The sequence below is a fragment of the Castanea sativa genome, chromosome 5 (genome assembly GCF_040712315.1).
Source record: "Castanea sativa cultivar Marrone di Chiusa Pesio chromosome 5, ASM4071231v1".
NCBI lineage: Eukaryota > Viridiplantae > Streptophyta > Magnoliopsida > Fagales > Fagaceae > Castanea > Castanea sativa.
In genome coordinates, this window is record NC_134017.1 from 66,400,811 (window position 1) to 66,425,873 (window position 25,063).

At 36.0% G+C, this 25,063-nt stretch overlaps 1 pseudogene; it reads left to right on the forward strand.

The window, feature by feature from the left end:
• The first annotated feature begins 8,959 nt into the window (after window positions 1-8,959).
• Window positions 8,960-23,959, forward strand: LOC142635641 (uncharacterized; annotated as a pseudogene).
• The last annotated feature ends 1,104 nt before the right edge of the window (window positions 23,960-25,063 follow it).

Sequence of the window (25,063 nt, forward strand, 5' to 3'; positions counted from 1 at the left end):
ATGAGATCTAGAGAGACAAAAAGTGTTGATATGTATATAACTCTTGAATTTGTGGTTACTACAATATTGTTTGGTGTGATATGTATATATATATATATATATATATATATATATATATATATATAAAATCAACTTTTGAATATTTGGTTACTACGGAATTGTTCTAGCCCAAAAAATGAAAAGCCAAAACTATATAATCCACTTTGCTTGTAAATACTATCTGGACTCGCTCTTCGGTCTTAACTGACCTTTACCTAAGGTTGCTAAATATAATAAAGAGGCAGTCAATTGATTGGAGCAATGCCTATTTTTCTCAATGGTACTTCTCTTGCTCAAAAGCACCACCTTCAACATGAGGATGGTCCACTAGTAGATGCCACCAACTATCGCAATGTTGTGGGTGCCCAACAGTATCTCACATTGACTCGTCCTAATCTCACCCATGCAGTGAACTTACCATGTCAGTTTATGAATTGCCCTTGTGTTTCTCATTTTCAGGGTATGAAGCATATTTTCCGCTACTTAGAGCATTCACAGCAGTGGAACTAAATAGCTATATTGCTATTTTAGCTCCACTCAAACCACAAAATCCCATACGCAGCAGTGGAGGCAAAGCTAAAATTTTTTAGCTTTGTGCTATAGTGCTCATGTATCAATACATGAGCACTATAGCTGAAAGTTATAAAAAAAAATAGTATTTTATTCCGGGCAGGATTAAAAAACATTATCAGACTCTTTCCCTTTTTTCATTTCACGCTATCCCTCTTCTCTTCATACACTCCGGAAAGCCTCTCCATTTCAGTCTCTCCTTCTCTTTCTCTTCACAGCCCTCTCTAAAGCTCACCGCCCTCTCTGAAGCTCACCGCCACCGCCGCCGACGCCGTCTTCTCTCTTCAGTCACTCCGGAAGTCTCTCCATTTCACTCTCTCCTTCGCTTTCTCTTCACAGTCACTCTCTGAAGCTCGCCGCCAACCCACGCCGACTCCGTCTCAACTCTCTCAAGCTCACCGCCAATCAACCTCAGCCCATGCCGTCGAAGCTCTCAACTCTCTGAAGCTCGCCGCCGCCGGCCCTTGCCGTCTTCAACGTCACCGTTCCACCTGGTAAGACCCACCGCCGATCAACTAAGACCCACTCCGTCCCAAGCTCTCAAACCCACACCGTCACCGACCCTCCAAGCCGCCAATTAGCTCAGACCCACGCTGCCGATCCTTATGAGTTTGATCTGGGTTTTTGGTTGAGTTTGACCACCGATCCTTCTGAGCTCACCGTCGATCCTTCTGAGCTCACCGCCGATCCTTCTGGGTTTTGCTCCATTTTTTTTCCTTTCTTTTATCACCGTACCTCTCTCTGTCTCTCATTCACTTTCAGAAAGAAAAGTTCAGAGGATTGAAGAAATGAAGCAAACAAAGAGGAAAAAAAAAACGTGGATTTGGATGAAACCAACAAATAAGATAAATAAGAAAATTAAAATAAAGAATAATAAGAAATTAAAATTAAATAATGTTTTATAATATTTTTGTAATAAATTTTAAGCGGTAGATTATTACTATTTAATATTGGTGAGAAAAAAATAATTTTTTTGATGGTGGCGGTTGTAGTGGTGGTGGCAGTTGCAATGGCGGTGGTGGTAGTACAGTGGTGATGACAGTGGCTGTGATTGTTGTTTATTGTAGAGAATATATTATTCTATTACGTGGCGGCGGTGGCGGCGGTAACGGTGGGCGGCGGTAGCGATTGCGGTGGCGGTGGAAGAGTCGGTGGCGGTGGTGGTAGTGGTAGTGGTAGTGGTAGTGATAGCGGTTGCGGTTGGTTGTGATTGTTATTTATTGTAATGAATATATTATTGTATTGCAGTAGATATATTATTTTATTGTGAGGTTTATATTATTTTATTGTGTTGAAAGTTAAAATAGATCTACTGCTGCAGCATGTTTTATAAAATGTATAGGTAAAATAGATAAAGTAACTTTTTGTGAAGCTAAAAAGCTAAATTTTTAGCTCCACTGCTGTGGATGCTCTTAGAGTACTCATTGTAAAGATTCTATAACTGCTATAATGTTATTTTAGCAACTAAAATACCAAAATGCAAGCCACAACAAAAAAAACTATACCTAAAAATTTTAGCAACAGAACTACAGTAAATTGTCACCTTTGACAACCTACTGTAGCCCCAAACTTATAAATAAAAAAATATATTTTATTTGCTTTCTCCCCTCTTTCATTTAAAATATATATTTTCCCCTTCTCTTTTTCTTGCTTCTCTCATTTTTGCCGTTTCACCCATTAAGTTTTTTTTTCCTCTTCTTCTTCTCTCTTTTCTTCCCCTCTCTTCTGATCCGTTTCTCTCTTCTTCTTTTTTCCCTTTTTTTTTCCTCTCTTATCCTCTCCTCTGTTCAGTGCCACTTTTTTTTTCATCCTTCTCTCTTCTTATCGGTTCTCTTTCCCTTTCACCGGTGGATTGTGGTGGTGGTAATTCATAGATCACGGCTGAGTTCTGGTCCGATTTTGTGTTGGGTCGTGAATTGCTGGTCAGATCTGATCGTAGCGGCCCAACGGCGGTGGCTTGACTCTCTTTTTCTCCATTGTTTTCTCTCTAGATCGAATCCAAGCTTAAATGTCCTAATAATTTTCAGTTTTGTTTGGGTTTTAGTTGATCTTGTGGTTTTGGTTGATTTGGTGGGTTTTGGGGTTTGTGATTGGGCTTTGATTTGGGCTGAGGTGTGGGCGGTGGCTGGTGGCAGTGGGTTTTGGTTTTGGTGTTGTTTTTTTTTTTGGTAGTGGATTTTTGACGGTGAATGGTGGCTTAGTGGTGTTTGATAGTGATGGTGGCAGGCAGTGTCTATTGTAGTGAGAGTCGGTTTTGGTTGTTTTTTATGGGAAAATGAGAAATACACAGAGAAAGAGGGGAATAAATAGAGAGGAAGAGATGAAATTGGGAATAAAAAAGAGTTAAAAAATATTAAAGAAATAATACTTTAAAGAAAATGTAAAAAATATAAAACTTTTGCGGTAGGATATATTATAAAGTGGGTGTTAAAATATATAAAGTAGCGTTTTGAGTTGCTAAAAGTTATAATTTTTAATTCTCATACTGTGAATGCACTTGCACGGTATCTTGGACTATGGCATTCACATCCTCTCTTGGTCCTCATTAAACTTATATGGCTTTTTCAATGTTGATTGGATAGAGTGCCTTGACACTTACTGATCCATGATAGGATATTGCATTTATTTGGGTGCTAATTGCATCTCATGGACTTCAAAAAATAACGTAGGATGCATGAAAATAACCTTGAATTCACGAGAGTTCTTTGAAACCATGAGGGTCCTTGAATGCACAAGTAGAAAAGGTTTTGAAATCCACTAGAAAATAGAGAGACAAAATTCTAAATTATATTGATTGAATAATTGTTCAAAAAATGTTTACAGGCTTAAGGGCCTATTTTAGGGTTTCGTAAAACTTGATGGAGAAGAATATATATTCTAAAATAACTTTTAATTAATAGCTAATTATAAGGGGAACCAAATTTGACCTAAGAAGTATTAAAAACACCTAAAATCAAGGAAATAAATAACTCAAACCTAAAATAATGAATTTTATAAAATTAAATAATTACAAAACTTAAATAGTAGATTATGTCCTACATCCAAAAAGTAGAAAACGGTTTCTTGATCTAGTGTAGAAGTTGAATATCGCACCATGACTTTTACTATGGCTGAACTCACCTATCTCACATATATTTTTCATGATCTCGGAATTCATCTTCCGGATCCTCCTATTTTATTTTGTAATAATACTAGTAGTGCTCTTCATATGGCTGAATTCAGTCTTTCATGCTCGCACTAAACACATCGAGTTAGAATTTTCACTTTGTCCGTCCGTGAGAGAGTTACTGTTGGTGCCTTTAAGACTCATTATTTCCTTCTCAATATTAGGTTGTCGATGTCTTCACCAAGGCCCTATCTAAAGTTGCTTTTCATACACTACGAGTCAAGTTTGGAGTGCTGCCTCCATCACCCTCCAGCTTGAGGAGGCCTGATAAGTAAAAATCCTAGTCCTTTGGGAATACTATGTCATTCCTATCATTATGGGGATATATCCCTTAGGATTAGGGAGAGAATTTCATTCCTATTATTTTGCAACCATATTTCTTAGTTTTAGGAATATATTCTACCTACGGAATTGTTGCAATTCTGATGTCATGGAAGATTGAAGAAAGCACACACAATACTCTCTTTGATGGACAAAAACTAAACTGTTAGTTCCTGGGTAGTAAACCTCGAATCCACGAGGGGTTTCCTTGAATCCACATGGAGAAGAAAATTGGAATCCATTGGAGAAATAATTTGACAAAAGTCTGTGTTTATTAATAATAGTTTACCTTGCCTCTGACGGCTGCAAAACATATAAATATTGAGAAAAACGTCTAAAAATCCTAATTCGCATTAGTTATGCGATTAGGAGATAAAATACCGAAACTTACCAAAAATGGCAAAATTGAGTTAAATGCAAAATCATAAACTATTGACCTTAAGAGTCGTCCTAAAACAGACGGGATCTTATTCTGACTTTTAACCTAAAAGTTATTAAGGAAAAACAAATATTACTATAAATAGCAAAAACACTATTTTCGGGGCCTTAATTTAGGAATTTGCCTAAATTTTGGTGACGATCATAGTTATGAATCTGGATCAGAACACCGTTTACCTTCAACTTGTCAAATTTCATGTAATTTCGACATTGTCACATTGATGGCCTTTACTAGCACCCTCCTTTGATCTTGCGTTGTGACTTTCTACGCCCTTGCTGCTTCAGGAAGGCATGTCCTATCTATTCTACATCAGTCTCCCCCACTTGAAAAGAACACGACCCCGAGTTCCCACTATTTGGTTCATTAGGAGGATGATAATCATACAAGTCAGCAACCACATAAGCATTATTGTTGATCTTTTTAGTTATCTGAAATGACCCATACTTCTTGTCCTTCAATTTGTTGTAGGTACCAACAGGAAATCTCTCCTTCATAAGATAGACCAGTACTAAATTCTCAACATTGAAGATCTTCTCACGCCTCTTTTTATTAGCAGCTTCCTTTTACTTAGCAGTTGTAGCTTCAAGTTTCTGCCTTACTTCCTCTTGCATGGACTGGATATGGTCAGCCATAATCTTTGCTGCTTGACTCATTCCTGAAAGCTCTAGTAAAAGGTACCAAGTCCAAAGCGTCTTTTGGGGGCACGCAGTAGACAATGGCAAATGGAGACTTACTAGTGCTTTTGCAAACTGAGCTGTTGTAAGCAAACTTTGCTTGGGACAATGCAAGATACCACTACTTGGGCTTCTCACCTGAGATACACCGAATCAGATTCCCCAAAGTGTGATTAACCACTTCTGTCTGAGGATGACTATTACTACTGTAATTCAAGGAAGTATCAAAATGCTTCCACAATGTCCGCCAGAAGTAACTAATGAACTTGGTATCTCAGTCAAAGGTGATGGACTTTGGCACTCCATGCAAACGCACAACTTCTTTAAAGAACAAATTGGCCACTCGAGTAGCATCTAAAGTCTTCTTGCATGCTATGAAATGGGACATCTTCGAGTACCTATTAACCACAACAAAAATAGAATTCATACCTTGCTAGGTTCAAGGAAGACCCAGTATAAAGTCCATAAACAGATCCTCCCACGGTGCTTGTGGAATTGGCAAAGGCATGTATAAACTAGTATTCTAAGATTAACCCTTGGTAGTTTGGCAAATTGGACACTTCCTCACATGATTGCCAACATCCCTCTTGAGTTGTGGCCAATAATACCTCTCCTCCACCAGTGCTATAGTCTTATCTCTGCCTATATGTCCACCCAAACCTCCACCATGCAACTCCCTAATAATTTGCTCCCTCAATGAACTTTTAAGGATGCATAGTTGATAACCCCGAAAGAGGAAACCATCCTGGATGTACATGCTATTGACAGCAGTATGAGTTTGTTAATACTTACCCCAAATATCACCAAATCCCTCATCACCCTCGTATAGCTCCTTGAGACAATCAAACCCTACAACTTCAGTACATAGGGTGGTCAACAAAGATGCTTGTCTACTGAGTGCATTAGCCACCTTATTAGTGACGCCAGACTTGTGCTTCAATGTGAAATGGAAGTGTTGTATATAAGCTACCCACCAAGCATGCATCCTGTTAATGCTAACTTGACTATTGATGTGCTTCAATGCCTGGTGATCTGTGTATAATACAAACTCCCTCTGAATCAGGTAGTGCTCTTAATGCTTAAGAGGACGTACTACAGTAAAGAACTACAACTCATAGGCTAACCATTTACTTTGAGCTTCACAAACTTTCTCATTGAAGAATGCTACTGGTCTGTTGTCTTGTGAAAGAATAGCACCTATCTCGACCACAGATGCATCACACTCCACCTGAAACACCTAATCAAAGTTGGGCAATGCCAAAACCGGTGTTGTGCTTAACTTCTCATTGATCAAGGAAAAACTCTGTTCTACCTCTTTTCCCCATGAGAACCTCCCCTTCTTCAAACACTCGGTGATAGGGGCTACTATGCTACTGAAATCTCAAACCTTTGATAGAAGGTTGCTAGCACGTGGAAGCTTCACACATCACTCACTGTCTTTGGGGTTGGCCATTCTCTAACTGCACGGACTTTGTCCTCATCAACATGAATCCCATCCACACTAACCACATACCCTAAGAACAACAACTTATCAGTCGAGAAGTTGCACTTCTTCAAGTTGATATACAACTCATTGGCTTGCAACACTGCCAATACTTCTCACACATGATTATAGTGGGCTGCTTCTGTCTTACTGTAAATCAGGATATCGTCAAAATAAACTACCACAAGCTTTCCAATAAAGGGCTTCAATACCTAATTCATAAGCCTTATGAAAGTGCTGGGAGCATTAGAAAATCTGAAAGGCATCACCATCCACTCATACAACCCCTCATTTATCTTAAAAGTTGTCTTCCACTCATCTCCAAGTCAGATCCGAATCTGGTGATACCCACTCTTGAGATACAGCTTGGTGTAATACTTGGACCCACTCAGCATATCAAACATGTCATCCAGCTGGGGAATAGGAAATCGATACCTGACTATGATCTTGTTAATGGCTTAACTATCCACACACATACGCCAACTCCTATCCTTCTTTAGTGTCAACAATGCTGGTACTGCACATGGACTCATACTCTCCTTGATCTGCCCCTTGCTCAAAAGCTCATCCACTTGCCCCTATAGAATTTGACCTTCCTGAGGATTCATCCTATAATGTGGTAAATTTGGTAGACTAGCTCCAGGAGCTAAATCAATGCAATGCTGGATGTCGCACATTGGTGGTAAACCTACAAGCAGCTCTTCTGGAAAAAGCTCTTCAAACTCCTTGATCACTATTTAAATTGCCTCAGGTATCTCAACAACCTTCTTTGGCTCGCCATTTGACACCACTATTGCATATACCTATTTCAACTCCTTACACTTCCTGTCAAGCTCATCCTCATTGTTGACTATAAGAAGTGATGGCTTCCCTCCACTTTAGAAGCTTTGGGTACACTACCTTCCTTAACAGGACCAAGGACAATTTTTCTGCCATTCTTAAAGAACACCTGTGAGTAGCATCTACATTATATTGCCAAGGTCTACCTAATATTAAATGACATGCATTCATTTCAACATCACAAACTACTTCATCTACAAAACATTTACCCATAGAAAAAGTAATATGACATTTTTGAGTAACAAGAGTTTCTGTACCTTTCTTAATCCAACTTATCTTGTACGGAGAAGGATTCATTTCTGTTTTCAGTCCTAGCTTGGTAATCAAACTCTTTGACGCGATGTTCTCTACTCTGCCACTGTCAATGATCAAATCACAGACACTTTTACTGATGGTGTATTGTGCTTGGAAGATCTCATTCCGCTGATCATCATTAACCACCCTTGTTGTGAGCAACAACCTTTGGATCACCAAAGACCTCCCTAATGGCACGCCTTCCTCATCTTCTTGGACCTCATTGGGATCATAGGCATATGGATCAACATCATTATACACCTCTTCACCTTCTTATTCACCTTCTGCCTCCCCTTCTTTTGCCACCACCAGATTCACTATGGCTCGCTTAGGGCAAGTAATGGATCAATGTCTTGGTTCTTCGCACCTGTAACACTTATTCCCAGTTGGCCTAGAATAGGGGTTGGCGTTTGCTATCAACTAGGCTACGGAACTTGCTATTACCACTATGGATTGGTTGACACCACTATTCTCTCTAATCACGGGTTATGACTATGGCATAAACATGGGCTGTTTACCTTTGTTGGCAGTGGAATTGGAGGACTCCGAACTGTAGTTGGAAAACTTCGAACCTGCCTTAAGATGCTAATATTCTATTTTCTTGGATAGGGTTACAACCCCATTTAAAGTGTAAAGGGTTTGTAAGGATACTTGATCTCGGATGGAAACTTGCAACCTGTGTACAAATCTAGATATCCGTTTATCTTTAGTTTCCACCAAATCATTGTGATTTGTCAGCTTATCAAACTCCTCCATGTACTCATTAACTGTCTGAGTACCCTGCCTGCAGTCCTAGTACTGTTTGAAAAACTGCTGGTAACCTGGTGGTAAGAACTGATCTGCCATAAATCTCATCATTCTCCTCCATGATCGTATTGGAAGCTTTTGTTCATGAGTATGGTTTAATTGAACACAATCCCACCAAGCAAATCCTCCTCCCTTCAATTTGTAGGCCACCAAACACACCTGTTTGTCATCTGCAGTACCCATATAATCGAAAAAAATTTCCACCTCATTGACTCAATCTAGACACTCTTCAATGGAGACATTACCATTATAGGATGGTAACTCTGTGCTTCTTGAATCTGGTCTAAAGTCTATTGGGTTGAATCACGAAGCTTTTGATTCTCATCATGAAAATCAAGGAACTTAACCCTAGTGAGGATTGGGTTGTTGACATCGTCACCACCATCATTGTTGTGGTGGTCACCGCCTCGCTAGTTAGCCATCAGACCAGGGTAAATCAAGGCTCTGATACCAATTGATGTCGTGGAAGCTTGAAGAAAGCACACATGATACTCTTTTTGATGGACAAAAACTAAACTATTAGTTCCTAGGTAGTAAACCTTGAACCCACAAGAGGTTTCCTTGAATCCACAAGGAGAAGAAAACTGGAATCCATTAGAGAAATAATTTGACAAAAGTCCTGTGTTTATTGATAATAGTCTGTCTTGCTTCTGATAGCTACAAAACATATAAATACCGAGAAAAACGTCTAAAAACCCTAATTCGCATTAATTACGCGATTAGGTGACAAAATACCGAAACTTACCAAAAATGGAAAAATTGAGTTAAATGCAGAATCATAAACTACTGGCAAATGAAATTACTAAAGAATATGAAGAAACGACACAACAACCATTTTTTTAGAGGAATGATAGGACCACTATTCTTCACATTGCCATACTTGCTTAGCACTTTGGTTAGTTCCCACCCTTTAACTAATCCCAGACTACAGCCTGTGAAATCGTGTTTTGAAAAAAAGATATTGACTGTGTCCTATATGTATATTGTGCAACTATCACTGCTCATATTGTATTTACATAATGTTTCCTATGATTTTTTTGATTTGCTTTGTGTGTTTTTGGGGATTGTGTTTCCATACACAAAATGCATAAGAGCAGATTTAGCTTTGAAAATTGCTGGACGGTTCAGATATTTAGTCGGTGAAAGAGACGAAGATGGGATGACCGCTCTTCAGCTTCTCTCATGCGACCCCAAAGCTTTTGCACTTGTGCACAGATGTGGATTCCTCAAGAGAATTTCCAGTAAGGGTAAATATCGTAAAGTTTACATGATTGTTACTATATAGCATGGGGCCTATGGGGCAATGATTTATTCATGGTTGAATTCTTTTAGATACTATCTAACCTAATGGACCAATTTCAAATGGAAATAATGATTCCCCCATTATATTATTTTTAAGCACCATTTTAAATGATTGCACCTTTTAGGAAAGAGTCATCTTCAATGAATTGAAGGGTCACATACCCATGTCAGCATGGTTAATATATGTTAATATATGTTTACAAATTGTTTGGGCTCCATAAGCCATCTCCCTACAATATGGTTTATATCAAATTATTGGCCAACAAACTTTTGTTTGTTTATAGTTATAATTTCCAAGGTTCAAGATTATATTTAATTAAGAAAATTAAGGTATATAATGCTAAAGGATTATATCTTAGTTTTACACGTATTGATATATCAAAATTAGCTTCAACCTAACATGTACTAATCAAAAGGATGTATATGCCCCGACAAGATACACAAGATAGATTAGTGTGAATAATTCACGTAAATAGACATTTATATTAAAATAATAGTTAAATGATTAATGTTTTTTTTATGACTTTAGACTTTTGAATGAATGCAATTATGTTATTTCATTTATAAATGGAATATTGAATGTTTCTTTAGTAATGAAATTGCTTACTGAATGTCTCGGATAAAATCCTTGCACTATTTGATGGAACAATCACTACAAAAAAAACTGGCCTATTACGGTGGGTGCAAAAACTGCCGCTATAGGTCGCCTATTGCGGCGCTTTTTCGGCCCGCCGCAATACATGAGATCTATTGCGGCGGGCCATTAGACCAAGTATATTGTGGCGTACTATTGCGGCAGGCCAGTGACCCGTTGCAATAGACTTCCTTTAGCGGCCTTCAGCTTAGATATAGCGGCGGGTCATTCAATAGACCCTGAAATTGCAGCGGGCCTATTGCGGCGGGTGCAAAAACTGCCGCTATATGTCGCCTATTGCGGCACGATTTTAGTCCGCCGCAGTAGATGAGATCTATTGCGGCGTTTTTTGTGACCGCCGCTATAGGTAAGGTTTTTGTATAAAATCAAGTTTTTGTAGTTTACAATAACGCATAAAAGTTGAGTTTCAAGATCAAATGGTAAATTACATCTGATTGGCATGAAAATTGACATACATGTTAAGAACATATAGAAAATGTGATCTAACGGTTGGAGTTTCAAAATATGAATTCAACAATAAGTTATTGGTTTGTGTAACATTTTTTAGAGTTACGTCAAGTGTAACTTGAACCCAATCCTATATTTTTTAATTCGAAGTGAATTTTGACAAATCTACCGTTAGATTACATTATCTTCATATATTTTTCATGCTTAAAAAATTTCAAGGTGATCAAATATTAATAGTCATGTCATCAATCAATTGTTTAAATTCAAGTTTTTGTAGTTTAAAATAACGTATAAAAGATGATTTTAAAAATCAAATGATAAATTACATCCGATAGGCATGAAAATTGGCATGTATGTTAAGAACATGTAGAAAATGTGATCCAACGGTTGGATTTTCAAAATATGAATTCAACAATAAGTTATTTCTTGGTGTAACATTTTTTAGAGTTACATCAAATGTAACCTGAACCCAACCCTATATTTCTTAATTCGATGTGAATTTTGACAAATATACCGTTAGATTACATTATTTTCATATATTTTTCGTGCTTAAAAATTTTCAAGGTGATTAAAGATTAATAGTCATGTCATCAATCAATTGTTTAAATTCAAGTTTTTATAGTTTAAAATAACGTATAAAAGATGATTTTAAAAATCAAATAGTAAATTACATCCGATAGGAATGAAAATTGGCATGTATGTTAAGAACATATAGAAAATGTGATCCAACGGTTGGATTTTCAAAATATGAATTCAACAATAAGTTATTTCTTGGTGTAACATTTTTTAGAGTTACATCAAGTGTAACTTGAACCCAACTCTATATTTCTTAATTCGATGTGAATTTTGACAAATATACCGTTAGATTACATTATCTTCATATATTTTTCATGCTTAAAAAATTTCAAGGTGATCAAAGATTGATAACTATGTCATCAATCAATTGTTTAAATTCAAGTTTTTGTAGTTTAAACTAATGCATAAAAGATGAGTCTAAAGATCAAATGGTAAATTACATCCGATTGGCATGAAAATTGGCATGCATGTTAAAGAACATATAGAAAATGTGATCCAACGGTTGGCATGCATGTTAGAAGATCCTCGGAAATGTTTTTTCATTTGAGTTCCTAGCAATTTTGTTTATATAATGTATATAAAAGCTACTTACTTTCAGTCTTCAAAAGTCAATATGTGCTGTAGTTCGAGCGAGGAGAATGAATTTCTGAAGGAAAAGTTAAGCCGTGAATCAGCGTTAGAGCTTGCCAAATTGTTAGTAAAAAAAGATACTTCATGGGAGGTCACTAGCTCTGGAATTGACATGAGTAATGTAACACCCTAGTTATTAAGCGTAATTTGGAAGAAGCTTGAGGGGCATATTGGTAATTTACTCACAAGATATTTTTGGGGCAAATTGGTAATTAAGCTTTCCAACTTAAGTCACCCCCCCTCCCTTTTTCTTCCTCATTTTCACGTTGACCTCTCCCTCCCTCTCTCATTTTTCTTGTGCTACCAGCCTCTCCCTTCCTCTCACCCAAATCTTACTCTCTCTTCATCTATCATGGACAGCCACCGCTTGATCGTTCCTCTAGCCACCATGTACTCCTTTAATTGGGCCTTTTTCCAACAAGAATTTAAAGTAAAAATCTAAGCTTTTATCTCAATCTCTTCTATGAAATCCTTTGGGTTTTGCTATTTAATGATTATTATAGTGAATTCTTGGTGAATAATGGAAGATTAAATGGTTAAGATGATTTGGGTAGCAATGATTTTGTTAAAATCCGAAAATTTCATATCATTTCAAGAGTTTTTGCTTTGATAAAAGGTTTTGGTTGATTAGTTTCCTAATGAGTATTTGATGGTTGGTTTGCTAGATCAACTATGGGTCATGTTGTTGCATGTGTTGATGTGAGTTGATTTTTGGAAGTGTGTTCTTTGCATTTTAAATGACTTTGGCAAATGTGGGTGTGGGTGAAGTGATAACTACGTATTTATGCAAGTGAAGGGTGAGTATGTGCTTTTTGCATACCAAGTGTTTGATAAGTTGTTTATATGAGATTTTGGGTTTGATTCCTTGTTTTTAATATGCTTCAAATCTTGTGGTTTTAATGGGAGTGATCATCAAATAATTTCGGCTAGTCTTAAAGCTATAAAAATTTTCAAAAGCTGTAAGGGATAGATTTGAGTTAGCTGCAATACATGATTTTTAGTAAATTATAGAAAAATTATTTTGAGTTGAATTTTTTATGGTACATACTGAACATACTAAACATATAAGAGCTTATCCCTATTTAATTTCAAGTTAATCGGATAAATTTTCTTGGACCAAAAAATATTTACAAAATGGTTAGCCTGTTGTAGATTGAATCTGAAAGTACGATGAAAACGCTGAGATTTTGTGAAATTTACTTTAAATCTTAGTTGAATGGATTGGTTTGTAAATTCATGTGCTTTCTTTGACATGTGTTTTACTTAGTTAAGTTTAATAATGGTTTGGTTTAATCATTTAGTGCTCTATAGGCAAACTCATGAGATATGTTACCCCTATTATGAATTGATGTGTTTTATATTATGTTTATATGCGCACATTGCTTGCAATGAAGAATTAAAATGCTTTGGTTTTGTGCTGTGGCACTATGAGTTGTATGCTTGTTTGGTTCCCGTTTGGGAATGGATACTTGTCTTAGGTTGGGCAAGCTAGGCTTTAGTGCATTTTATTTGTTTTAGGGGATTCTATTCAATTTTGGAGACAAATGTGATGATAAACTTTGTGATAGGCCTTGTTATTAATAGGTTTGATCCTTATGTTTCTAGGTTTTGAGATTCTTGGTGATGGACCTAGTGAAAGGACTAGTTGATTTTGTGATACCCGGTCGAGGTAAAATCAATTGGCTTTCCGAGGTAAGTAGCTATTTAATGGGATTTTTGAAAAATAGTCATGTTGCATAAATGTTGTCTTTGGATTAGACATACTTTTGGAAACTACCTATGGACACTATATTTTCCTAAAAACTATTGTGTCGTAACCTTAATATATATATATATATATATATATATATATATGAACATGCATCATATTTGGTATTGCACTTAGGGAAATACATGAATTGTTGATATGGAAAAATAAGCATATTTTATATAATCTTTGATTAGGAAATCATGGATTTTATGGTATATTAGAAAATTTAAAGATGCTTATTTTCTCTTGTTATGAGAGAAATTGATAGAAAATCTTTTGACAAGAATGAAGTTGAAAACCTTATAAACTTTGTGGAAGTTAGATTATTTAAGGTTTTTCTGAAATTACCAAGAGATAAACTATGTATTTGAAAGTAATGTAACCTGTGAGCTTTATGTGGTTTTAACACCATGCCATGTGTGATTTCCTGGTGATCACCTGATATGGTTTCCGTAGTCTTTCTAACAACGGAATCAAATCCAGGTCAGTGCCCTTTCACTTTGAATGACGCATTCTTCCTTGCTGCCCATGGAGGGAAGAGGTTCCTTAATTGTGTGTGGGTGAGGTTGCTGCCCATGGGGCCAAGAGACCACACGCAAGAGAGGTCCTATTTGACGTGCTCTCTCTGCTGCCAATGGGGGGAGAGAAAAACCTTGAAGGTATGGGTGAGGCTGCTATCCATAGGGCCAAGAGTCTGCATACCAGAGAGGACAATATAATGTTAGTTGTGGATGGGTGGATCCCCTGACCGATCTATGTGATAGTATGGTATTTTTGTGATAAATTACCATATATTAGATTTTATGGCTTTGGAAATTATATTTTTAGTGCTCACAGATTATGGTATATAGTTTCAAGGTATTTACTTTAAGAAATTATGTTCCATTATTTAATCATTCTTATCATACTATTATGGAAATGATCTTCCAGTATTCAGTTAGAATTTTCCCAAATTAAAACATGCTTTGTAAACTGTTTATCATCATGAAACTTGCATTTCCTCTACCTCCATTAATTATGCTACTTACTAGACTTTAGCTCATCCCACTCTCCAATACTTTTTCAGATAAATTTGCTATACCCTGGGCATAGGGCTTGTTTAATTGGTGGTGATTGGAGCATTATGCTAATTGAGAGAGTTATGCTATGATTGGTTTGTGACTCAACTTACTAAATTTATCAAGGCCATAGCTAATTCTATCGGAGGTTGGGCTCTTGAGGTTTGTTAGCATTGGGCATGGTAGGTTTAGATTCTATCGTTGAGGTTGCCTATCCTAGGAAGAATTGTGGTTTTACGTTGATCCATTTGGAGCTTTGGAATTTCATGTATATTTGGAAACATGGTTCGTAATTTATATTGTTTGTAAATGTCTTATAGAGCTTTGATTTATATTGTGGAGAGATCAATATATTTATTTATTTTATCATTTGGAAAAAAAAAATCCCTTACAATTTCTTTTGAAGGTTTGGTTTCGCATGCTTTGAACCCTTTTGGGTTTTGGGTGTGACAAGTAAACCAACACTGCACAAATATGGAAGTACATCTAATGAATCTGATCCCTTCCAGCGACAAGTTCCAGTCGGAGAAATTACACCATTGTTTCTAGCAACTAAGTCAGGGTGCATAGAGATCGTTAAAGAAAAACTTAAAATATTCCCTCAGGCAGTTGAGCACATAGATAATGAAGGGCAGACCATATTGCATGTTGCTATCAAGTATCGCTAGTTGGCAGTTTTCGATCTTGTGTTGAAAATGGAAGTAGCAATGAGCTGGCTGGTATGAAGACTTGACAACGACGAGAACTCCATTCTACATATGGTTGGAATAAAAAGACACGATTATGTACTTGAAAAAATGAGAGGCCCTGCACTTGAATTGCAAGAGGAGCTGCTCTGGTTTGAGGTGCAAATTTTAGTAACTCTACTCTTATTTGTTACTCAAGCTATATCAATTACTTGCTACTCTAGTTTGAGGTGTAGATATTTAATCGTGTGCATGCTATCACCTATTTAAAATTTAAAATAATATAACACTGGATATATCTTTATGTTTGTAATATTTTATTTTGTAAGGTTGAATTTATTCAACCATTAGTTGGCTTTATTCAGTGCCAAAATTGCTTGTATTTCATCAATTAGATATCCCGTATATAGGTGGGAATCATGTAAGGGTTGTGTGTGAGAGAGTATGAAGATTTCAAGTGTGTGCACAATCAAGAGGATTCTCGCAACTGGATCTCGCGAGTGTCTCGTGAGTGGTGACTTGCCAGAATGTCACATGTGTGAAGCACGCAGGAAGTTGAAGGGTCATGACTGCTAGAGCACTACATGATAAAAAGTACAGTCTAGCTAGACAGTTATTTCGCAACTGAAACTCGTGACTAGTCCCAATCATGAGTCAGTCACCAGAACCCTCTGTTATGCAGAAAAAGGACTTTTCATATTTCTTCTCATACCCTACTATAAATATTCTTATACCCATGAAACGTACAGGGCATCCAGAGAGAATTTTGAGAGAGAAACCCTAGAGAAAAACAAGATTGACTCATCCACAATCTTACACCTTTGATTCTCAAATTCCTCTACTCTCACCCTCGCTATTGGCATATCCTTGAGAGGTTCATTAGCCAAATCCTTATTTTACCATACCCATATCTGTGAGAAGGTTATTTGGTGTTTGGGAAGTAGTTCAGAGAAGACCAATTTATTTGGTTGATGCAATAGACTTATTGCGGGATTGAGAAAGCTAAAGAAGACATGGTTAGGCTTAACCTTGTTGGAGCGAGAAGTTTGGAGGGCTTAGGTGCATTGGGTAGATTAGGCTTGGAGGGTTTATTGCTATTCGTGTATCCTAACTTTATTCTTTAGTGGATCATTTTACTACTTGGAGGGCGGTAGAGAAGTTTTTCGCCGAGTTCTTCGGTTTCCCCTTCGATAACACGTGCCGGTGTTATCTTTATGTTTGCATCTCTCTAACCCTTACTCTTGCCTTTTAATTGTTGCTATGTTGTGATTCATTATGGTTTAGAGTTGTTTATTTTATGTGGGTATTGCTTGAACTTATCATTCTGCACATCTATTGTTTGAGTATAAGCTTGTGTTGGTTAATTTGAAATTGAGGGTCTAAACATTTACTAGTGTTTTGCACACTAAGTGAGCTTTCAAATTTTAATCATGAAATAAATCAGTGAATCTTAATCCATATATAAAAAGTAGTTGAAACTAACAATGGCCTTTAGTGGGTTTCAGTTTGCTTAACTAGTAAAGTTTCTAATCATAATTGGATAGGAGATCTGAGATTTGATTTTCGCTTACACCAAAAATCGTCATAGGTTGAAACTCTCAAAAAAAAAATGGCCTTTAGGTTAGCTACACTTTCTTTCCGAGTTTCTTTATAAAGGATATGCCCTCCATCAAAAATCCGCTCTATAGTTTCACTTAGGTAAAAATGATAAATTTTAGGTACAATTCCTTAGACGTTGTAAATTAGGCTCTTCAATTAATATAATCATGTGATTGTATTAATTAATGCAACATATCTTTCCATAAAGACATTTAAATTTAACTATGTTGTTTGTTTTTTAATACAACTAAATGATGTCCCACGCGATGTGTGGATATTTTACAATTTCATTTGAAATAAATTTTATATATATTTAGACTTATATATAATTTTCATTTTTTTGTACAATACTTATGTTTACTCACAATATTTTCAAATGCTTTGAAACTTAATCTTTTTTATTCATAATATTTTATAAAAATAAAAAATAAAAAATTTTCCTAGAATTGGTTTCCGAATATTGAGTGGAATTATTTTACTAATCAAAGTTTCTAAGGTTGAAATTGCATAGTTTTTCAACATTTTTATGAGACTATAACATATTATATTATTTATGGTCTATTTGGAATTAGCTTATTTTGCTAAAATTGAAAACTTTTTGCTAAAAGTATTGCAGATAAAGGTAAAAATTAGCTGAAATAGTACATTAAGACCCATGAATAGTACTAAAAAGTGCCGTGGAGCCAATGAATAATAGAAAAAATAAGCTGAATAGTAAAATAAGTTGACATTTTAATTCAGAGCCAAACATACACTTACTATGAAAAGTAGGTTTTTTTTTTTTTTTTTAAACTGTGTAAATGATTTTGAAATCTATAAATAAGAATTTAAAGTATAAAATACTTTCACATCCTAAAATTACATAAATTAAGTAACCTCTCAAACACTTCTTTAACCACTCCATTTTCAAAACCAAATAGTGAGACCCAATCTCAAATAAAAATTTCATTATTTTAACGAAATTAAGGAAATCATTTGTGAGTATTAGCATAAAAAAGTATGATTTAACAAAGAAAAATTGGCTAAAAAAAAATTCATTAATCAAGATTTAATTGAATTTAATTAGGCTTTGATATCCACATAAACAAAAAACATGAAAAACACTCTAAAATTGATATCAATTTTTATTTTTATTTTAGTTGTGGCTTGTACTAGACTAAATAGCAATAAAAGACTACAGGGAAACCTATATAAGTTCGAGTTCTAAAATAGGATATAAAAAAAGATAATCTCATCAATAATCGATTAGAAGGGTTTTTTTTTTCTCTCTCTCTTTCTCTTTAGTTCTAAAACAGAATACACTTACTGCTTTCCCATACCAAAATTTAGAACACCCAAAGACTTAAAAATCAATCATAGCCTTCACAAAACCTACAACACTCAACTTCAACATTAAAATTGTAAGCCGCCATCAGTCAATAAAAAATACAAGTCCCCCCCTTCTTTGGTCATATTAAATTCATTTCATTTAGGATCAGAAAATATGATAATGTTAGAGCTAGGTAAGTGTCTTTGAAAAGTTAAAGGCAAATGATATTTTTCTTAGTATGAAAGTATGTCTTTAAGAGGATGGCATGAAGAGTTTTGGGCAAGTATGTCACGCCCCAAACCCAAAGGGTTCCAAAGCATGAAAGACCGAGCCTTCATGAGGTATCGTAGTGATTTTTTTTTCTTTCCGTTTGATAAAATAAATAAATATATTGATCTCTCCACAATATAAGTCAGAGCTCTATAACACACTTACAAACAATACAAACTACAAATCATGTGTCTCCAAATATACATGAAAATCCAAAGCTCCGAATAAATAAACACAAAATCACGATCCTCTCTAAGATACGTAATCTCAACAGAAAATCTAGGCCTATCATGCACAAGGCTAACAAACCTCAAGAGCCCAACCTCTAGTAGAATTAGCTATGGCCTTGAATAATTTAGTAAATTGAGCACCAACAATTTATAGCACAAATCTCCCACTTAGCATAGTACTCCAATCACCACCAGTAACTAAGCCCCATGCCTAATGTATAGCTAATTTACAAAAAAAATTAAGTAGCACAATTAATGAGCTAAAGCCCAATAAGTAGCACAATTAATGGGCGTGGGAGAAATGCAAATTTCATGATAATGAACATTTTACAAAACATGTTATAATTTGGAAATTTCCATGAAAATCAAGCAAATCCATTTTCATTGGTAAAATGACAAAAATGATTTAAACGATGTATCGCCAAGCTTTCTCAAAATATTTTAACATGAAACTACAAGCTGTTTACTGTGAGCTATCAAAACGCCATTCCAAAACCTAAAAATCCAACCTAAGGCCACGTGAAAACGCTGTCACAAAGATGGAACTCATCTGCCGTCACAAAGACGAAACTCATCGCCGACACAGCCAAAACTAATATGCCGTCACAAAGATGGAACTCATATACCGTCACAAAAACGGAACTAATATGCTGTCACAAAGATAGAACTCATCATCATCACAAAGACGGAACTCATATGCCATCACAAAGATGGGTGCTAAGATACCAATGTCACACAGACTATAGTATGTAGCTAGGTACTCACCAGGTAATCACACGTCACGGCACAAGGGTAAAACATAAAGAGCTCACAGATTACATGAATTCAAAACACAGTTCATTTCCTAGTAGTTTCACAAAAATCTTTGAAGTATCCAATATATTCACAAGGTTCACAAGTTTTCCAAAATCGTTTCTTGTCAATAAGATTTTCTATCAATTTCCCAAATATCATAAGTTAAGATAAAACATCTTTAGAATTTGCAAAATAATGCAATAAATCCATAAAATCCATTCCCAAGAATTTCATAAAAGATGCTTATCATTTCCAATCTAACAAATCATGCATTTTCCCATTTGCATTACCAAATATGATGCATGTTTCATAAATAGTCATATACAATAAGGTCACAACACAATACTTTTTAAGAAAACATAATCCCATTGTCCAAAATGTATTTGACCCAAAAATAACGTTTATGCAACATGGTTATTTTCCAAAAATCCCATTAAAGAGCTACTTACCTCGGGATGCCAACCAATTTTACCTCAACTAGGCACCATGAAATCAACCAATCCCATCACTAGGTACATCATCAAAAATCTCGGAACCTAAAAGAAAGATGGTCAAGCCTATCAATAATAATGCCCCTCACAAAGTGCTATCAAGCTTGTCTCCATAGATCAAAAATGTCCCCTAAAATCAAATTGAGGGCCTAGAGCTTAACTTGAATATCTAAAGGCACGTATTCCCAAAGGATAATGAACAAGCATACAAATGGTCCAAAGGACCAAAACACAACCAAAGCATTTTAATACACTATTGCAAACAATATGCATTTATTAAATATCATAACACATCACTTTAAAAAATGATGTAGCTAGTCTCAAGAATTTATTTTGGGTACTAACTAATAAAACCAAGCCATTATAACAATTTTTATAGATTCACAAGCGTTCACAACAAAACAACTATGCTTAAGTGCTACACTAACTCATGTAATAATAATGTCAATACATATTACATCATCTAGGGATCAACTATAACATCATCAAATCACTTTCAAGGTTCTAAAACTCATTATATACCTCACAAAGTCCAGTTTTGAATTGAATAAACAACTATAAACAATTAAATCCAACCTCATAACTCAATGAGGTAAAATATCAAACACTTGATGTGCAAAAAGCACAACCTCAAAGCACTTAAACTTTCATGGTTAACACTTTCATTACCCACTTGTTTTAAAGCAAGTTCATAGCACCCAAACCATCAAAGTTTCACATGCGCACCTCTCCACAACTCCAAGACCTCCAAAACCCATTACCCAAGACAAAATCGTGATTGGGTGAACAATAGAGCCAAATGACTCAAAACCAAACCAAACTTTTCATTTCAAAGAGAATTTCTTACATAAACCCAATAAGCTTGCTCTTGCATAAACTCCATGGCTAGATTTTACTTAGTTTTGTTAGGAAAATAGGAATTTTACCTCATATTTCTTGCTTTGCCAAAAGGGTCCCTCTCTTGCCGAAATCTTTTCTTCGCAACCGATGGTGATGGCTTGTAAAGAAACTCATGGCTGAAGTAGTTTTAGTGGAAGACCGTGGGGAGAGAGAGGAATTCGAGTGAGAGGAAGGGAGAGGGGTGGCAGCTCAAGAGAGAGAGAGGGAGACACGTGAATGTGAAAGTGAGGGGGGGGGGACTGACTTAAGTGGATGAAGCCTATTTCCAAGCTTGTCCCCAAAATATCTTGCAAGTAAAATTACTAATCTGCCCATCAAGCTTCTTCTAAATTATAATTAACAACCGGGGTGTTACAAAGTATATATAACTAAATAAATTAAAATGTAAAGAATTTTGTGTGTGAAAGAGGAAAAGTCTTGAAATATTAAACCAAATGAAACAAATAATTTTTATTTTCAAGCAGGTCTTATCTCTGATGTGATACTTGAAAGTATTTCATTTATTTTTTTAAAAATACATCATATGGTAGAACCACGTGCTCTCTTACATGAAATCTCTACTTTTAAATATATATATATATATATATATATATATATATATATATATATTTGATTGCACACAGTTGAATTTAATTAGAAAATCAACGTTGCATAAGGAATCTTAATTTAATATTTAGAGCACATTTAGTACATTGAATTTGGATTACGACATGAATGATAATATTTATTATTGAGAAGATATTGTAATGAAATAAATAAACCTATTCATATGTTTAGTTGTAAGTTGTAACATTATTTATTTTTATAATTTTAAAGCTCATGCAAAAAGTTTATATATTTGAAAATATATTAATCATAAAAATTATTATACCTACTAAGAAATATCTATTAGTCTATTACAATCCTTTTAGAAAAAATTAACTATTTTTTATTTTAAATGATAGCTATTGTAGTCTACCAACATCCTTCAATCATGTATAGGGACATAATTGATTTAGCCTCTCATGTATTAAATGAAGATGCTTTTATTTATTTATTTTTATACAAGATATAAATTCTAACCTAATCTAAGTGTATATGTGTTTGAAGCTCCCTCTTGGAGGCTTGAACCCCAATCCTTATCCCTCACGCTTTACAAGCACTCATACTTGTGGATTGTGGAGTGACTACTGCACCAAGGGTGTGCGATGGTAATTAAGATGCCATTTCTAGCATCTTGTGTTTTTGGCTGGTCATAATGTGGTTCATTCTTGTGTGTGTGTGTGTTTTTGTGTGCAGCGCGTCAAGTTTGTCATAAAAGCCCATTTCCTTGATCATCTGAACAAGCAGAAGCAGACTGTTGAAGGCTTATTTGCTACTACTAACATAGAGCTCCGGAATGCCGCCAGAGATTGGCTAAGGCGCACATCAGGAGGATGCTCCGTTGTGGCAGTTCTCATTGCCTTAGTTGCCTTTGTTGCAGCCTGCACCATACCAGGAGGTGCTAATCAGAATACTGGTGTTCCAGTCCTTCTATATCAACCTTTCTTTGTGGTTTTCACAGCGACTGATGCATTCTCTCTTGCATTCGCTTTGACTTTAGTGGTTATATTTTTTTCAAACCTCACAACACCATTTCGATTGGAAGACCTAATAAGCTGATACTAGATTTCACATTTCTATATCTCTCTGTTTCAATGATGATGATAGCGTTTTCTGCAACAATCATCATCATGATATGTAGTAAAGAAAGGTGGACAGAAATTCTCCTCTATTCCATTTCTTTCCTTCCGATCGGTATCTTTGCACTAGCATATTTCTCTCTCTATCTTTCTCTATCAAAATCTTACAAGTACTTGCTCAAGAAAATAATAAAGGCATTTCCTTGTCGTTATTGGCGTCTTGCAATGTCCAAGTCCAATTGCCTTCGAGGTGGGAGTGATAGTTCCAGTCGACACAACGCAGAGGGGCGTATATCACAGGTGTAATGTTCCGTTTAAGAAAGCCAAATTGTTGCACTTATGGAAAACAATTTTAATACGTATAGGAATTCTTCATGGGCACAAGAGTGACAAACAGTGTTTTTTTTTGTTTTGAATCAACAATGTTGATATGTATATATATAATTCTTGAATGTATGGTTACTATAATAGAACTCTAAACCAATATTATTACATTTTCCGTAATTCAAGATGGTAGGCTAGAGACTAGCTTGAGTTTGGTAACAAGTGAACTAATAGCTTGGTGGGTGAGGCTAAGCAAATACCTCAGATGACTAATCAGTAGAAATAATTGGACAAAACGAAGCGTGCGTTGCAAGTGATAAAGTAGTCAAAATTCCCATGTATTTTTGTCGTACTTGTTGAGAGAGAGAGAGGGCATAAGAAAATTCTTTTCTGAATTATAAAACTATACAAGGTGTTAGGAGCTTTACTTGTTGCTAATGATGGCATGAAGAATGAGGGTGCTTGGGCAACATTGGGTCAATCACTTGACTTCATGTTTTCTCAACACACTCATGGCTCCTCATGCCTGACTAGTGATGCTCCTAAGAGCTCTTTGATAGGGGACATACCCAGTCTCCCTACTCGAGTTGGATCGATGAGCAGTGATGAGAGGCAGCATGTGAAGGCACCTTGCTTCACATAATGCCCTAAGGCCATGGCAGAGGAGGGCTATGGTGAGCAGAGATAATTGTGATAATAGGCAACAGCAAATGGTGCTGGCCCTATGGTGCATGGCAATAGTGGCTTAGTTGTTGGCTTCTTGTGTGTGGGCTTGGTGGCTTGAGTGCAAAGTATGACTGAGCTACTGTGATGATCAAATGCTGTGTGCAAGGCATTGGGCTAGTGGGGGTTGGCTGAATGCATGGACAAGTACTAGTGAGCTGATGACAGTTACTTTGTGTGCTATATGTGGGCATGATGTGTGGGCTGTAGTGCTGATGGGAGGCCTTAAGCATAGGCCAAGCCTCCTAAAACATGTGAGAACATGTTGTGTGGGCTGCTAGAGGATGGGCATAGGTCCCATGGTCTGTTGAGACATGGGTTGTGCATGTGCAACATGTGTAGTGGCAGTTACTAAGCAATTACCAAGCAGTTCCTAGCTTTACTGATGATCAAACCTACTATGTAGGGGCTGAAAATGTGAAGAACAGGCCAAGACAACATTAGTTGAAGGTGTCTTAAGTCTGAACATAAGTGGCAGATTGTTCAAGACCCAAGCTGTTACTAGACAATAACTGCCATAGCAGTTAATTGTGTGTTTTTAACCCTAAGGCTATTAGGGGTGTCAACAGTAGAGTGTATTTTTGTCCTTGGGAAAATTCTGTGTAATTCTCTAGACTTGTAAAAGGGTTTCCTTTGTACTTAAGATTAAGTAATAAAGGTTGGGGGTGGGTTCGCTCTAAATATTGTGTGTGCAGTGTGTTTAAACATCCTATATAATCTGTACTAAGTATTACTACAGTGTGTGTGTGTGGTGTTGGCTGAGACTAAGTCAGGGACTTAGGGCCATCACAAGCAGAAAATTTGAGTGAAAAATTGACCCTGTGACACAAGGAGAGGTGTATGTACAAGCATACTAATGAGTTCTATATAAGAAATAGGAGTGTCAAAGAAGCTGATAATGAGCCTCAACCTCCACGTGTGGGCCTAAACTTAAACTACACTAATATTCTAAAATTTTCAAGATAGTAGTCTAGAGACTAGCTTGAGTTAATTGGTAACAATAAAGAAAAAAATAAAACATGAT